The sequence below is a fragment of the Microtus oregoni genome, unplaced genomic scaffold, assembly GCF_018167655.1.
Source record: "Microtus oregoni isolate MIOR12 unplaced genomic scaffold, Mior012 000011F_ref0000422, whole genome shotgun sequence".
Lineage (NCBI taxonomy): Eukaryota > Metazoa > Chordata > Mammalia > Rodentia > Cricetidae > Microtus > Microtus oregoni.
Genome location: NW_024543070.1, coordinates 42278903 through 42297386, shown reverse-complemented (window position 1 = coordinate 42297386; position 18484 = coordinate 42278903).

Genomic DNA, 18484 nt, shown 5'->3' with positions numbered 1-18484 from the left:
TCAGCTAGTATATTTCAAGGATGTGTTGACCTCAGAATGGAAACCAGGAGATGTGCTACATTGGGGAAGGAGTTTCACTCTTGTTTCTACAGAAGAAGAAAAGCTATGGATACCATCAAAACTAATAAAGATTCAATTTAAAAAAAAAGAAACCTTTTGAGAAAGAGAAATGTCAGCTCATTCACAGAGGTGACATGATGGAGGAAGGTCATTGGTTAAATAAAAAGAAACTGCTTGGCTCTCATTGGTTAGAGATAGGTGGGAGGAGTAAACAGAACAGAACGCTGGGAGGAAGAGGAAGTGAGCTCAGACTCCACAGCTCTCCTCTCGGGAGCAGACGCCTCAGAGAGACGCCATGCTCCCGGCTCCTGGGCAGACACACACGAGTGAAGCAAGCTGCCAGGTTAGACATGCTGAACCTTTCCCGGTAAGACTGGTGCTCACAGATTATTAGAGATAGGTTGATCAGGATGTGAGAATTAGCCCATAAGGGCTAGAGCTAAAGGGCTCAGTGTTTAAATGAATAGAGTTTGTGTGTTGTTATTTCGGAGCATAAGCTAGCCGAGCAGGCGGCTGGGGTGCTGGGGATGCAGCCCCGCCACTCTTATTACTACAGTGACAATCATACAGGTGGTAAGGAAACTTCATAAGGGTTGGGGCAGGGTTCTGTTCTTGTCTTTGTAGGAAAATACCTGTCTTCAAAAAATTGAGGGACCTTGGACAACTAGAAGAACCTAAAGAACCTAAAGAAGAAAAGATAACTATCCAGAAAGAATCACCAAGCAAAAGAAATCTGACTTATGGTGACATATCATCTGTGGGGTAAAATTTCTTTACCTGAAAACACACACACACACACACACACACACACACACACACACACACACTAAACCTAGCTTTGGAGTTAGCCAATGATTATCCTTCTCTAAATCCAAGCATGTTGTTAAAAGAAAAATTCAGTGTTTCTGTCTTATATCAGGAGCCATATGGTATGGGACAAAAAGAAGACAGAATTTAGGAAAGATTTTACTTTTTCCCCATAAATATTTTTGTCTCTATCATACCTTTCATTGAATACATGTCTGTATGAATAATATTTAAGTTTTCCACAATGATCCTTAAATTTTCCTGAAGTAATCTTTGAAGTTTCCAGGAAGAAGATGGGGCCCCACAGCAACAATTCCACCTGGTTGACATGATATCATGATACTGATAGTGCTACTTTAAGGTCAGTTTTGGGTACCAGCTGCTCAAGATGATTCCAACTTGGTTAGCTAAAATGGTGCACCTTCTTACAACATTCTGGCCAGAACTTCAAATGAGAATTTCAGAAAAACTCTACCAACTACTCAGAGACTATTTGTGGTTATACCAGACAGTAATCTTGAAACTCATTTTAGTTTTACAGAATCCCATTAAAAGAACATCAGCCCCATTACAGCTGGAAGTAATTCTAGAAGATGACACTCCCTCTCCCAACAAAATTTGTCCTCAGGGTTAGAGACTTCAATTTGGGGTTGATTATAACTGGTATAGGGTTGTGGGTCAGGGCGAAAATTATGTAGGTTCAAGGACTTCTTTGGGAAAAAAAGGGAAAATTGGATTGGATAATAGGTACATTAGTATGAGCTTACACTAATAATAATAGTGAGGAATAGAGTGGATACCTGTGAGCTATTATTTATAGACAATTTACATTGGTATAGATTCTTGTATATTGATACATATTCAAATTATCTTTGTTATACTGAATATGCTCCAAGGTAGAGGCCAGCCTGGTCTACAAGAGCTAGTTCCAGGACAGGTTCCAAAGATATAGAAAAACACTGTCATGAAAAACCAAAAAAAAAAAAAAAAGAATATGCTCCTATTTCTGTTTACAATATTTTTATACCTATATATGCATAGTTATTTTGCCATATTGTATGCATGCATGTTTTTACCTCTGCTTAAGACATTTTGTACATTGATACAATTTTAGGATATATTTATAATACTGTACTAAGCATTTCTACCTCTGATCAAGATATTTATACATTTTTTACATTTTGAGGTAATTGTCCTCATTGTTGCACAGTTATTTAAAGATTGTCTAGTATTCTAATATGAAATATGTATTAAGAACTATAGGTCAATAGCCACCCATGTTTGTCATTCTTATAGTTAGACCAATCAGGTTCTTTAGATACATAGAGATGGTACTCTGCATAGACAGGTAATCTTCAACCACTTCAAAGAACTGTAGAATATGGCACTTAAATAACTTAGGGTTCTGTTGACATGAGACAGGATTGCTCTTGGCAGCACCGATCTATTCCCGAGAGAATGTTGGGGGCCAAAGATACTCCACTTGGAGTTTGTTTTCTTCTTGGCAAAACTGGTCTTTTGGCAAAGAACTGCCCATGCCTCGACCACTGATAAAATGCACAGTGTCTGGACTGGACAAGCAGGATACAAGAAAAAAGACTGCCAGACCTTGCCAATACAGGGTAAGAAGGTTTTGAACATTTTCCTGCCTCTGAAAATGGTCTCTCAGTTACTCTAGGCCTTAGCCAAAGTTGGTTGCTCCAACGTTGCAAATGAGACTTTGGTGATTGCCCAGGTAGCCAGTTGTTTCTGTCAGCTACTGCACATTTTGGAAGTTGCTTGATTGTACTTCCTGTTTATTCAAGTAATATTATCTCCCTTCTCAGGTCTTTGATGGAGTTGAAAACTAGAAAGTCATAGTTACTTTCCTCTTATGACTAGCCAACCCATTTCTTTTCTTCTTCTTTTTTTTTTTTCCGAGACAGGGTTTCTCTGTAGCTTTGGAGCCTGTCTTGGAACTAGCTTTTGTAGACCAGGCTGGCCTCGAACTCACAGAGATCCACCTGCCTCTGCCTCCTGAGTGCTGGGATTAATGGCGTACCCAATGACCACCCAGCAGCCAAGCCATTTCTAGTACAAGACTTAGACTTCTTAGAATAGGATAACTATTAAAACATTTAGCATATGTTTCTTGCTTGATATTGTTTATGCTCATTGTAATTCTAATTTTTATATTTGATATTTGTTCTTATTATATATAGTTTTATATTAGCTTAGAACTCTTTTATTTAGACAAAAGGGGAAGGTGCTGTGGGAAATTTTCAGCCAATAGCCTTTAAGATACTGGCATACTCTGGGTGTGGCCACAGGTACTGTATAAAGAGATGTAGAAATGTGTGCAGCCTCTTGGCTGCTGGGTTCTGTTTCTGTTCCCCACTTGTGTAGAGGACTGTTGATCTGTGAGTTTACCCCAAAATAAAGAACCCTTTATTATACTCCATTCTGAGCTGGTGTGGGACTACTTTATTGTACTAGTCCACAGAGAGCATTTCAAAAAAACAGATTACTATCAGAAATAAATATATTTTAGAAATCAAAACAACAAAAGAAACTATACACTGTAACTATTCCTGTATTAGCCAATGCAGATATTATAATATAGGAAAATAAGTTCAGTGCTTATTTTGTAATTTTCCTTGGTCTTAGAAAAAGTGGGGGCCAAAGTGCTGTCGTTTAGTGAGAACAGGAGCTAAAACAGAACACTTCTTAGGGATTCATTATCACCTGGCAGATTGTCCTCATCTATTTCAAATTAAGTTCTCAATGCTGAGAGCTCTCCTTGTGACAAGTGCTATAATAGGCTCAGAAGAACTGTGAATTTTTTTTTTTAAATTATCACTTTACTCAGATGTCTGCAGGGGAGACAGACTGCTTCACCAGAAGCTCTGATGTCTGCAGGGGGACAGACTGCATCACAAGATGCTCTGATGTATGCAGGGGGGACAGACTGTGTCACCAGATTCTCTGATGTCTGCATGGAGACAGACTGCATCACCAGATGCTCTGATGTCTGCATGGGGAGAGACTGCAACACCAGGTGCTCTGATGTCTGCATGGGGACAGACTGCATCACAAGATGCTCTGATGTCTGCATGGGGACAGAATGCATCACCAGATGCTCTGATGTCTGCATGGGGACAGACTGTGTCACCAGAGGCTCTGATGTCTGCAGGGGGAGAGACTGCATCACAAGATGCTCTGATGTATGCAGGGGGGACAGACTGTGTCACCAGATGCTCTGATGTCTGCATGGGGAGAGACTACATCACAAGATGCTCTGATGTCTGCAGGAGGGACAGACTGTGTCACCAGATGCTCTGATGTCTGCATGGGGAGACAGACTGCTTCAACAGCATCTTTGAAGCTTGCATGGGGACAGACTGCATCACCAGATGCTCTGATGTCTGCATGGGGACAGACTGTGTCACCAGAGGCTCTGATGTCTGCAGGGGGAGAGACTGCATCACCAGATGCTCTGATGTCTGCAGGGGGACAGACTGTGTCACCAGATCCTCTGATGTCTGCAGGGGGACAGACTGCGTCACCAGATGCTTTCATTCAGAGGCTGAAGAAATCCATCCTCTTCTCAATCTACCCAAGTGAATTTATAATACTAATGTCTAGTTTAGGAGAACTGGGTAGAATTGTGGCCTATTCTGGTTTTCTACCTTAAGTACTGCTAAAACTGGCCAGGCACCATGTTCCTGGTTTTAAATATTTTGGTAAAGTTGTATTTTATTATTATTATTAGTAGTATTTCATTATGTGTATGTCACACATGCAACAGTGTGCATATGAATGTCAGGGAATATTTTGGGGGGATTGGTTATCTCCATCCACCCTGTAGGGTCCGGGGGTTGGATTTAGGTTATTAGATTTGATGGCAGATGCCTTAACATGCTGAGTCATTTTCCTATTCCAACTTTGCATTGTTTATCTCATTCAATACCCACAGTTCTTCTGTCTGTTGTAATGAGATGTTATAGTGAGGGGAAGGAGCTGAAATTGAAATAGTACAGCCGGGTAGTGGTACATGCCTTTAATCCCAGCACTTGGGAGGCAGAGGCAGGTGGATCTCTGTGAGTTCGAGACCAACCTGGTCTACAAGAGCTAGTTTCAGGACAGGCTCCAAAGCTACAGAGAAACCTGCTCTCAAAAAACCAAAAAAGAAAAAAAAAAAGAAAAAGAAAAAGTATACCCTGCTTTGGTTTGGAGATGTTTTATATTTGAGATTATAGGTGCATACCCCATAACACCCAGGTACTGGTTTTATGTGTGTGTGTGTGTGTGTGTGTGTGTGTGTGTGTGTGTGGTGTATTGTTTTTTTCTTGGTTGTTTTCGAGACAGACTCTTGGTGTGTACACTAGGCTGTCCTGGAACTCATGACTATCCTTTTGTTTTAGACTCCCAGATGCTGGGATTATAGGCATATATCACCAGCCTGGACAAGATACTGTTAGTCTGATATTGCAGTTAGCAGATAGTTGTCTATACTAAGGAGTCTGGCTGCATTGCTTGGCAATACTACAAAGCATTCACATCCATCTGAAATTCTCATGTTTTCTTCATGAGTGATTAACTAGCATTTGAATGTCATTGTCTTGGGTTTCCTCACAGCCTTCGATTCCCATCTCTTCTGCTTGCCATGTTTCTTACAGTCCTTTGCATTTATTTTTTATTTTAAAAACAATGAGTATAATACATTTTTAAAAAGTTATTACCATTTATTTTTGTGATGCATGTGTGTGAGTGCACATTTGCCATGGAGCATGTGTGGGATCCGAGGACAGCTTTCAGCAATCTGTTCTTCCCTTCTGTGGGTGGCTTCCAGGGATTGAACTCAGATTGTCAGGCTTGGCGGCAAGCCCCACCTGCCGAGCCACACACACTAGAGAATTGTCTCCTATTCCCCAGACCATAGTAGTGTGCGTCACTCGTCTGTATCGCCTGTGGGATTTCCCTGTGTATAGTTCTGTTCCATCGCACACACAGCTTTGTACCCCACTCTTCTCTTTACCCTAGTAACCCTTTATACCACCATAAAGGCTAAATACCCCAAATATCAAAAAAAAAAAAAACCAAAAAAAACAAAAAAACAAAAAAACCTGAACCATTTGGAGACAAGTCTCCCGTAGACCACATGGAAGGAGAGCTGACTCAATTGTCCTCTGATCTTAATACATTCATCACGGCACTCATTCTCTCTCTCTCTCTCTCTCTCTCTCTCTCTCTCTCTCTCCCCAAATATTAAGTAAAATAAAATAAAAATTAAAGTTCCATCAGCTAGGAGTGTGACTAATCCCCTTCCGTGAGCTGCTGTGTGCAATGACCTGGTCATGTCTGGAAAACACTACTGTGGGAAGCGTGTGAGGTCCTGAGTGAGTATTGCCATGTCCAGGATTCTGCTTCATACCTAGAGGGACATGGCAAAGCCTTCCTTGGGGTCCTAAGTGTGAAAAGTGACAGCGTGTTCAAACAACGTTCACTGTAGCTCTCCCCACCCCACGTTTACAGCCTGAAGACTGCTCCTCTGTGTAGGGATAGGTCCCGCCCCTTGGGGGGCGTGTTCACCTCGGGCTAATGTCTGCCTATAAATTTGGCGAGTGTGCTCCCAGCCATCACTTCTGCTTTCCTGGTCTCCGCAGGAACGGTGGTTCTGTAAGTCTATTTCTACATTAAAGCTATAGATATATATATATTTTTACAATCTGTCTGCATTTGTTTACGCCGTTACATTTTGGCATCCAACGTGGGCTATTTTGCCCCCGACTCAAGCGGGTAGCCCGCTAGCTAACACAGCACCCTCCTGGGTGCTGTTTTTTAGTTCGTTACTCCGGCACTGGGGCCGAGTCCGAGACATACTCGGCCACACAGGCCCATTCTGCCTGCCTTGGCTAAGTTTGCAGCAGAACACCAATGCCTGAATTAGCAGAAGCTCAAGTACCTGCGGTTTTGCAACAAAAGCTGCTACAGCGGCAGATTTGGTCTGATACAAAGTGACTTGGCTGGGCAGTGGTGGCGCAAGCCTTTGATACCAACACTTGGGAGGCAAAGGCAGGCGGATCTCTGTGAGTTTGAGGCCGGTCAGGTAGTGGTAGCACACGCCTTTAATCCCAGCACTTGGGAGGCAGAGGCAGGCAGATCTCTGTGAGTTCGAGGCCAGCCTGGTCTACAAGAGCTAGTTCTAGGACAGGCTCCAAAAACACAGAGACCACCACTGGCAGGAACTGATCATTGCAGGTAAAAAATTTTTCTTTTATAAATAAAATGTCTGAACACATTAGTATTCAAGAATTTAACAGTTTTTTTAATTGTACCATGTGGGAGATTTTACAAGAGGTGTCTATCACCCCACATCTATGGATCCTTCTGGGATTCGTAGTTTTCATTGGCACCAAATGGTTTGATAATAGAAATATGATAAAGTCTTTATGAGACGAATCCAGGATTCTTAAGGCAGAGATTGAACGCTTAAAAACAATTGAGAATGACAACAATCTTCTCAAGAATCAGTTTGAAGTTCTCCAGGCTGATGTTAAGGAGAAATTCATTACTATGGAAGAGGGAACAGCTGATCTGGATCGTAAGCTTCAGTCCCTTTCTGTAGGAACTGAAACATTAGTGGCTGATGTTAAGGAGAAATTCATTACTATGGAAGAGGGAACAGCTGATCTGGATTGTAAGCTTCAGTACCTTTCTGTAGGAAATGAAACATTAACTGAGAGAATCAAAACTGCTGAATGTGACAATCGGATTTTGTCTAAAGCTTATGACAGATTGGCGGAAAGATTGTCAATACAAGAAGGCACAGTTTATGCCAGAAAAATTATGTCCAAAGATGAGATGTTATCTCTAACGGACAAACTTCATACTTTAGAATCCTCAATGAAGGCTTTGGAACATAATTCTGGACAGGAGATTCAGACATTGCAGAAGGCAATGGTGAATAGAATTGAAAAGATTGAGGAATTCCTAAGTTCTGATGAAGAAGAGCAAAGGGTAGAAAGGCAAATTTTAACTACATCGATGGGCAAATCTCTCCGGGACAATTTCCACAAAGCTCTACCTACAGCTCTACCTGCCTTTCCAGTAATAACAACAGAGAAGGTGATTGGTTCCAAAAACCCTAGGGTCATCAAGGAGGATACATGGGAGCCTGTCCGTATGAATGATCTCAAGGAAATAAAACAGGCAGTCATGACTTTTGGGATGCAAGCCTCTTTTGTTAAAGAGATGCTAAGATCTTGGGCCACGACAAGCAGAGCAACCCCCTCAGACTGGCTCCAGCTGAGCTCTGCGGTACTCGAGAGTGGACCGTAATTGGAATGGAAATGCTTATTCAGGCAAGAGGCTAGACTCTTAGAACAGCAGGAAAAAGCAAACGGAATTGACATTTCCCTAGATCAAATTCTAGGTGAAGGGCTCTTTTCTGACCCTCAGGAACAAGCTAATTTGGATGAAAACACACTCTCCATGTGTACTATAGCAGCCTTAAGGGCTTGGGACAGGGTACAAGACCCAGGACAGAGAATGGAATCATTTGTCAAAGTTAAACAGGGTCAGAGAAAACCCTTTAGTGACTTTTTACAAAGATTAACTAAGGCTGTACAAATAGGGATATCTGACCCAGAAGCAAGATGTATAATGATTGAGTCTTTGGCTTATGAAAAAGCAAATGTGGAATGCAATAGGATTTTGGGGCCTTTAAAGCTCAGATCAGCGCCCTTGGAAGAATGGGTCTTGCATAAACTCAATGTTGATACATTTGATTATGGCACTGAAGCATGGGTAGAAGAAGCAATTTCCAATGGTAAAAGGAGACAACAGAATACCAAATGTTTTAATTGTGGCAAAATGGGTCATATGAAAAGGAATTGTAGACAACGGATTTTCAGAAATAATAATAATAATAATAATAATGCATCTTTCAGAAATAATAATAATAGTGCATCTTCTAGAAATAACAGAAATAGGAGGACTCGGCCTTCAGGTTTATGTAGAAGATGTGGAAAAGGCAGACACTGGACGAATGAATGCAGGTCTACAAGAGATAGACAAGGCAACCGGATACAGCCGGGAAACGTGAGGGGGGGGGGCTCACAGGCCCCCATGGCAAACATGGTTCAGTCATTTCCAGTTTCTGCAGAGAACGTGCCTCATCAGGACAATTAGGAAGCCCCATGCCTACTGTTACAAGCAATAATGATCAGAAAGATAAGTTATGTGTGTTTTGGCAAACTTCTATAAATGATCAAAGACCTAAACTGAGAGTGTGTGTAAATGGCATTTTTATTACTGGCCTGCTGGACACAGGTGCTGATGTAAGTATCATTACCCCAGAATCTTGGCATCCGTATTGGCCTCTTCAGAATGTTCAGCTCCTGGGAATTGGAACCCCATCTCGAGTAAGGCAGAGCACGAGATGGGTTGAATGTATAGGGCCAGAGGGACAAATAGGAAAATTAAAGCCATATGTAGGCAATATTGCAATGAATTTATGGGGTCGTGACCTATTACAACAATGGAATACAGAAATTAACATTCCTGCTAATTCTAGAGCCTATATTTCTGAGAATAATATTAAAAGATATTACAAACAGAGAAAACTGGCCATTCGGGCTGTACAAGAACAAGCAATTGATGTCCATTCAGAGATACCAACAGCCTTGCCTCTAAAATGGTTGACTGAGAAACCAATATGGACAAAGCAATGGCCTTTAGCTGAGGAAAAGTTACAGGCTTTAGAACAGCTGGTACAAGAACAATTAGATGCTGGACATATAGAAGAATCTACCAGCCCTTGGAATTCTCCTGTATTTGTGGTTAAGAAAAAATCAGGTAAATGGAGAATGGTGACAGATCTCAGGGCCATCAACAAGGTTATTCAACCTATGGGCCCTTTGCAATCTGGAATTCCTTTGCCCTCTTTATTACCAAAAGGATGGCCTCTCATAGTTATTGATTTAAAGGATTGTTTTTTCACTATACCTTTGCAAAAAGAAGATAGAGAAAAATTTGCCTTCACAGTGCCTACTTATAACAATTCTCAACCTTCGAGGAGGTACCACTGGACTGTTCTCCCCCCAGGGTATGTTAAATAGCCCCTCCCTGTGCCAATATTTTGTGAACCAACCATTGCAAATAATACGCAAGAAATTTCCCAAATCTATAGTATACCATTACATGGACGACATTTTGTTATCCGATTCAAACATGGATACCTTGAACAGACTGTTTGAAGAAATAAAGATACTTTTACCTAAATGGGGATTGCAAATCGCTCCTGAAAAGATTCAGAAGGGAGATTCTGTTAATTATTTAGGTTATAAAATAGGTTTGCAAAAAATTAAGACACAAAAAGCACAAATTAGGAGAGATCGCCTACGGACTCTTAATGACTTCCAAAGATTGTTAGGAGACATTTCCAGTCTATGACCAGCTATTGGAATAACACCTGATCTAATAATTCATTTGAACAAAACCTTGGATGGTGATAAAGATTTAAACAGTCCCAGAGAATTAACAGCTGAAGCAGAAAAGAAACTGACAATGATTGAGGAAAAATTACAACAGGCACATATGGACAGGGTGAATCCAGAGATTGTATTCTCGTCATACTACCATCAAAAATTTCTCCTACAGGAATTTTAATGCAGAGAGATGATATTATTTTGGAATGGATCTTTTTACCACATAAACCAAGTAAGAAACTGAAAACTTATGTGGAAAAAGTCTCTGAGTTAATTATAAAAGGCAAGCTGAGACTTCGTCAACTAGCAGGCATAGACCCAGCAGAAATTATAGTGCCTTTCACTGCTGATGAACTAAAGAAATTTTTGGAAGGTAATGAACCATGGCAAAGAGCTTGTGCTAATTTTTTGGGAGACATTAATAACAACTATCCAAAAAGCAAGAGGCTTAACTTCATAAAGAGAACCTCTTGGATTCTTCCTCGAATCGTCCGTGATGCTCCAATAACTGGAGCCCGTACATTCTATACTGATGCCAATAAATCAGAGAAGGCAGGTTACAAATCAGAAGACTTGGGTAAGGTGGAACAAAGTCCGTATAATTCTGTCCAGAAGGCGGAATTATATGCCATTCTTATGGTGCTAAGGGATTTTAAAGAACCTATTAATATAGTCACTGATTCACAATACGCAGAAAGAGTTATTTTACATATTGAAACTGCTGAATTTATACCTGATGATACAGAACTAACCTCATTGTTTATCCAGGTTCAAGATTTGATCAGGAACAGGCTCTGCCCTATGTACATAACACACATCTGATCCCATATGGGTCGGCCAGGTCCTCTAGCACAAGGTAATGCAGAAATTGATCAATTATTGATTGGTAGTGTGCTACAAGCCTCTGAATTTCATAAAAAACATCATGTTAATAACAAAGGTTTGAAGAAAGAATTTTCAATTACATGGCAACAAGCTAAGGAGATTGTAAAGAAATGCCCTACTTGCTCTTTCTATAACCAAACGCCACTGCCTGCAGGGGCTAATCCAAAGGGCACCCAAAGGAATGAAATCTGGCAGATGGATGTGTTCCACTTTGCAGAATTTGGCAAATTAAAATATGTTCATCACACCATTGACACTTATTCAGGCTTTCAGTGGGCAACTCCTTTAAGTTCAGAAAAAGCTGATTCAGTAATCACTCATTTATTAGAAGTCATGGCTATCATGGGTATACCTACACAAATAAAGACGGATAATGGTCCTGCTTATGTTTCTAGGAAAATGAAACGGTTTTTTGATTATTACAATATCAAGCATGTTACAGGTATACCATACAATCCTACAGGTCAAGCAGTCATAGAAAGATCAAATCAAACTATAAAGGATATGTTGAACAAACAGAAAGGGGTGGAAAACACCCCCAGAAATAGGTTACATAATGCTTTGTTAACCTTGAATTTTCTCAACGCTAATGAGAAGGGAACAACGGCTGCAGAAAGACATTGGATAATGGAAAAATCTACTGAACTAAATCAACCAGTTTATTTCAAGGATGTGCTGACCTCACAATGGAAGCCAGGAGATGTGCTACATTGGGGAAGGGGTTTTGCTCTTATCTCCACAGGCGAGGAAAAATTGTAGATACCATCAAAATTAATAAAGGTTCGGTTTGAAGAAGAGAAGCCACTTGGAAAAGATAAATAACAATTCTTTCATAAGGATGGCGAACATACTGATGGTAAGAAGTACAGATAGGTTGGAGGCAGGGTTCTTTTCTTATCTCCACAGGAAAATACTCATCTTCAAAGAAATTGAGGGACCCTGAATATTTAATATTTAATGTGATGGATGGACACATTTTGTAAGTATTAATTTGTAGGGATAAATCCCGCCCCTTAAGGGGCGTGTTCGCCTCGGGCTAATGTCTGTCTATAAATTTGGCGAGCAAGCTCCTAGCTTCTCGCTTCTGCTTTCCTGGTCTCCGCGGGAACGGTGGTTCTGTAAGTCTATTTCTACATTAAAGCTATATATATATTTTTTTACACTCTCTGCATTCATTTACGCCATTACATTTTGGCGTCCAACGTCGGGCTATTTTGCCCCCGACTCAAGCGGGTAGCCCACTAGCTAACACAGCACCCTCCCCGGTGCTGTTTTTCAGTTCGTGACTCCGGCCCCAGTGCCAAGTCCGAGACACACTCGGCGACACAGGCCCATTCTGCCTGCCTTGGCTAAGTTTTGCAGCGGAACCCCACTGCCTGAATTAGCAGAAGCTCAAGTACTTGCGGTTTTGCAACAAAAGCTGCCACAGCGTCAGATTTGGTCTGTTACAAAGTGACTTGGCCGGTTGTGGTGGCCCACGCCGGTAGGATTTGCTGAAGGAGGCAGAGGCAGGAGGATCACAAGTTTGAGGCCGGCCAGGCAGTGGTAGAGCACGCCTTTAATCCCAGCACTTGGGAAGCAGAGGCAGGCAGATCTCTGTGAGTTTGAGGCCTGCCAGGCCTTGGTAGTGCACGCCTTCAATCTCAGCACTTGGGAGGCAGAGACAGGCGGATCTCTGTGAGTTCAAGGCCAGCCTGGTCTACAAGAGCTAGTTCTAGGACAGGCTCCAAAAACACAGAGACCACCACTGGCAGGAACCGATCATTGCAGGTAAAAAATTTTCTTTTATAAATAAAATGTCTGAACACATTACTGTTCAAGAATTTAATGATTTTTTTAATTGTACCATGTGGGAGATTTTACAAGAGGTGTCTATCACCCCACATCTATGGATCCTTCTGGGATTCGTAGTTTTCATTGGCACCAAATGGTTTGATAATAGAAATATGATAAAGTCTTTACGAGATGAATCCAGGATTCTTAAGGTAGAGATTGAACGCTTAAAAACAATTGAGAATGACAACAATCTTCTCAAGAATCAGTTTGAAGTTCTCCAGGCTGATAACAATCTTCTCAAGAATCAGTTTGAAGTTCTTCAGGCTGATGTTAAGGAGAAATTCAATACTATGGAAGAGGGAACAGCTGATCTGGACCATAAGATTCAGTCCCTTTGTGTAGGAAATGAAACATTAACTGAGAGAATCAAAACTGCTGAATGTGACAATCGGATTTTGTCTAAAGCTTATGACAGATTGACGGAAAGATTGTCAATACAAGAAGGCACGGTTTATGCCATAAAAATTATGTCCAAAGATGAGATGTTATCTCTAACGGACAAACTTCATACTTTAGAATCCTCAATGAAGGCTTTGGAACATAATTCTGGACAGGAGATTCAGACATTGCAGAAGGCAATGGTGAATAGAATTGAAAAGATTGAGGAATTTCTAAATTCTGATGAGGAAGAGCAAAGGGTAGAAAGGCAAATTTTAACTACATCTGTGGGTAAGTCTCTCCGGGACAATTTCCACAAAGCTCTACCTACAGCTCTACCTGCCTTTCCAGTAATAACAACAGAGAAGGTGATTGGTTCCAAAAACCCTAGGGTCATCAAGGAGGATACATGGGAGCCTGTCCGTATGAATGATCTCAAGGAAATAAAACAGGCAGTCATGACTTTTGGGATGCAAGCCTCTTTTGTTAAAGAGATGCTAAGATCTTGGGCCACGACAAGCAGAGCAACCCCCTCAGACTGGCTCCAGCTGAGCTCTGCGGTACTCGAGAGTGGACCGCAATTGAAATGGAAATGCTTATTCAGGCAAGAGGCTAGACTCTTAGAACAGCAGGAAAAAGCGAAGGGAATTGACATTTCCCTAGATCAAATTCTAGGTGAAGGGCCCTTTTCCGATCCTCAGGAACAAGCTAATTTGGATGAAAACACACTCTCCATGTGTACTATAGCAGCCTTAAGGGCTTGGGACAGGGTACAAGACCCAGGACAGAGAATGGAATCATTTGTCAGAGTTAAACAGGGTCAGAGAGAACCCTTTAGTGACTTTTTACAAAGATTAACTAAGGCTGTACAAATAGGAATATCTGACCCAGAAGCAAGACGTATAATGATTGAGTCTTTGGCTTATGAAAATGCAAATGTGGAATGCAAAAGGATTTTGGGTCCTTTAAAGCTCAGATCAGCGCCCTTGGAAGAATGGGTCTTGCATACACTCAATGTTGATACATTTGATTATGGCACTGAAGCATGGGTAGAAGAAGCAATTTCCAATGGTAAAAGGAGACACCAGAATACCAAATGTTTTAATTGTGGAAAAATGGGTCATATGAAAAGGAATTGTAGACAACGGATTTTCAGAAATAATAATAATAATAATAATGCATCTTTCAGAAATAATAATAATAATAATGCATCTTCTAGAAATAACAGAAATAGGAAAACTCAGCCTTCAGGTGTATGTAGAAGATGTGGAAAGGGCAGACATTGGACGAATGAATGCAGGTCTACAAGAGATAGACAAGGCAACCTGATACAGCCGGGAAACGTGAGAGGGGGGGCCTCACAGGCCCCCATGGCAAACATGGTTCAGTCATTTCCAGTTTCTGCAGAGAACGTGCCTCATCAGGACAATTAGGAAGCCCCATGCCTACTGTTACAAGCAATAATGATCAGAAAGATAAGTTACGTGTGTTTTGGCAAACTTCTATAAATGATCAAAGACCTAAACTGAGAGTGTGTGTAAATGGCATTTTTATTACTGGCCTGCTGGACACAGGTGCTGATGTAAGTATCATTACCCCAGAATCTTGGCATCCGTATTGGCCTCTTCAGAATGTAAATGTTCAGCTCCTGGGAATTGGAACCCTATCTCGAGTAAGGCAGAGCACGAGATGGGTTGAATGTATAGGGCCAGAGGGACAAATAGGAAAATTAAAGCCATATGTAGCCAATATCGCAATGAATTTATGGGGTCGTGACCTATTACAACAATGGAATACTGAAATTAACATTCCTGCTAAATCTAGAGCCTATATTTCTGAGAATAATATTAAAAGATATTACAAACGGAGAAAACTGGCCATTCGGGCTGTACAAGAACAAGCAATTGATGTCCCTTCAGAGATACCAACAGCCTTGCCTCTAAAATGGTTGACTGAGAAACCAATATGGACAAAGCAATGGCCTTTAGCTGAGGAAAAGTTACAGGCTTTAGAACAGCTGGTACAAGAACAATTAGATGCTGGACATATAGAAGAATCTACCAGCCCTTGGAATTCTCCTGTATTTGTGGTTAAGAAAAAATCAGGTAAATGGAGAATGGTGACAGATCTCAGGGCCATCAACAAGGTTATTCAACCTATGGGCCCTTTGCAATCTGGAATTCCTTTGCCCTCTTTATTACCAAAAGGATGGCCTCTCATAGTTATTGATTTAAAGGATTGTTTTTTCACTATACCTTTGCAAAAAGAAGATAGAGAAAAATTTGCCTTCACAGTGCCTACTTATAACAATTCTCAACCTTCGAGGAGGTACCACTGGACCGTTCTCCCCCCAGGGTATGTTAAATAGCCCCTCCCTGTGCCAATATTTTGTGAACCAACCATTGCAAATAATACGCAAGAAATTTCCCAAATCTATAGTATACCATTACATGGACGACATTTTGTTATCCGATTCAAACATGGATACCTTGAACAGACTGTTTGAAGAAATAAAGATACTTTTACCTAAATGGGGATTGCAAATCGCTCCTGAAAAGATTCAGAAGGGAGATTCTGTTAATTATTTAGGTTATAAAATAGGTTTGCAAAAAATTAAGACACAAAAAGCACAAATTAGGAGAGATCGCCTACGGACTCTTAATGACTTTCAAAGACTGTTAGGAGACATTTCCAGTCTACGACCAGCTATTGGAATAACACCTGATCTAATAATTCATTTGAACAAAACCTTGGATGGTGATAAGGATTTAAACAGTCCCAGAGAATTAACAGCTGAAGCAGAAAAGAAACTGACAATGATTGAGGAAAAATTACAACAGGCACATGTGGACAGGGTGAATCCAGAGCTCGATTGTATTCTCGTCATACTACCATCAAAAATTTCTCCTACAGGAATTTTAATGCAGAGAGATGATATTATTTTGGAATGGATCTTTTTACCACATAAACCAAGTAAGAAACTGAAAACTTATGTGGAAAAAGTCTCTGAGTTAATTATAAAAGGCAAGCTGAGACTTCGTCAACTAGCAGGCATAGACCCAGCAGAAATTATAGTGCCTTTCACTGCTGATGAACTAAAGAAATTTTTGGAAGGTAATGAACCATGGCAAAGAGCTTGTGCTAATTTTTTGGGAGACATTAATAACAACTATCCAAAAAGCAAGCGGCTTAACTTCATAAAGAGAACTTCTTGGATTCTTCCTCGAATCGTCCGTGATGCTCCAATAACTGGAGCCCGTACATTCTATACTGATGCCAATAAATCAGGGAAGGCAGGTTACAAATCAGAAGACTTGGATAAGGTGGAACAAAGTCCGTATACTTCTGTCCAGAAGGCAGAATTATATGCCATTCTTATGGTGCTAAGGGATTTTAAAGAACCTATTAATATAGTTACAGATTCACAATACGCAGAAAGAGTTATTTTACATATTGAAACTGGTGAATTTATACCTGATGATACTGAACTAACCTCATTGTTCCTCCAGGTTCAAGATTTGATCAGGAACAGGCTTTGCCCTATGTACATAACACACATCCGATCCCATACGGGTCTGCCAGGTCCTCTAGCACAAGGTAATGCAGAAATTGATCAATTATTGATTGGTAGTGTGCTACAAGCCTCTGAATTTCATAAAAAACATCATGTTAATAGCAAAGTTTTGAAGAAAGAGTTTTCAATTACATGGCAACAAGCTAAGGAGATTGTAAAGAAATGCCCTACTTGCTCTTTCTATAACCAAACGCCACTGCCTGCAGGGGCTAATCCAAAGGGCACCCAAAGGAATGAAATCTGGCAGATGGATGTGTTCCACTTTGCAGAATTTGGCAAATTAAAATATGTACACCACACCATAGACACATATTCAGGTTTTCAATGGGCTACTGCCCTGAGCTCAGAAAAGGCTGATTCAGTAATCACACATTTATTGGAAGTTATGGCCATCATGGGTATACCTGCGCAAATAAAGACAGATAATGGTCCAGCATATGTATCTAAGAAAATGAAACGCTTTTTTGATTATTATAATATAAAACACATTACAGGTATACCAAATAATCCTACAGGTCAGGCAGTTATAGAAAGATCAAATCGTACTATAAAGGATATGCTGAACAAACAGAAAGGGACTGATAATACCCCCAGAAATAGATTACATAATGCTTTATTAACCTTGAATTTTCTTAACGCTAATGAGAAAGGAACGACAGCAGCAGAAAGACATTGGATAATGGAAAAGTCTGCTGAACTAAATCAACCGATTTATTTCAAAGATGTGCTGACCTCTCAGTGGAAGCCAGGAGATGTGCTACGTTGGGGAAGGGGTTTTGCTCTTGTTTCCACAGGAGAAGAAAAATTGTGGATACCATCAAAATTAATAAAGTTTCGATTTGAAGAGGAGAAACCTCTTGGAAAGGAGAAATGACAACTCATCCACAACGATGATATTCATACAGGTGGTAAGAAAAACATATAGAATGGGGGCAGGGTTCTGTTCTTATCTCCACAGGAAAACACTCATCTTTGAGAAATTCAAGGGACCCTGGATGTTTGGATACTGACAGATGGAAAAATACCTGCCCAATAGGAAATATCAAGACAGCTGAATGGGTTGTGTAAGTAATATTAAACCATATTTCTAAATTTATAAAGCTGGTTTTGAAGTTGGACTCTGGCTCAGTCCCTCTCCAATTCCAAGCCTGTTAGTAAGAGAAAAACCCAGAGTTTCTGGAGTTTCTGTCTCATGTCAAGAGCCATGATATGGGACAGAAAGAAATATGAGTTTAGAAAACATCTTTGCTTTTCTTCATATCTATCATACTTTTCATTGAATATATCTATCATGTCTTTCATTGAATATATATATATGTCTATATATGTCTATATGATTAATGTTTAAGTTTTTCATAATGAACAATGAGTTTTTCCTGAAGTGACATTTGAAGTTTCCAGGAAGAAAATGGGGCCCCATAACAACAACTCCACCTGGTTGATATGACGTCATGATACTGATAGCGCTACTACA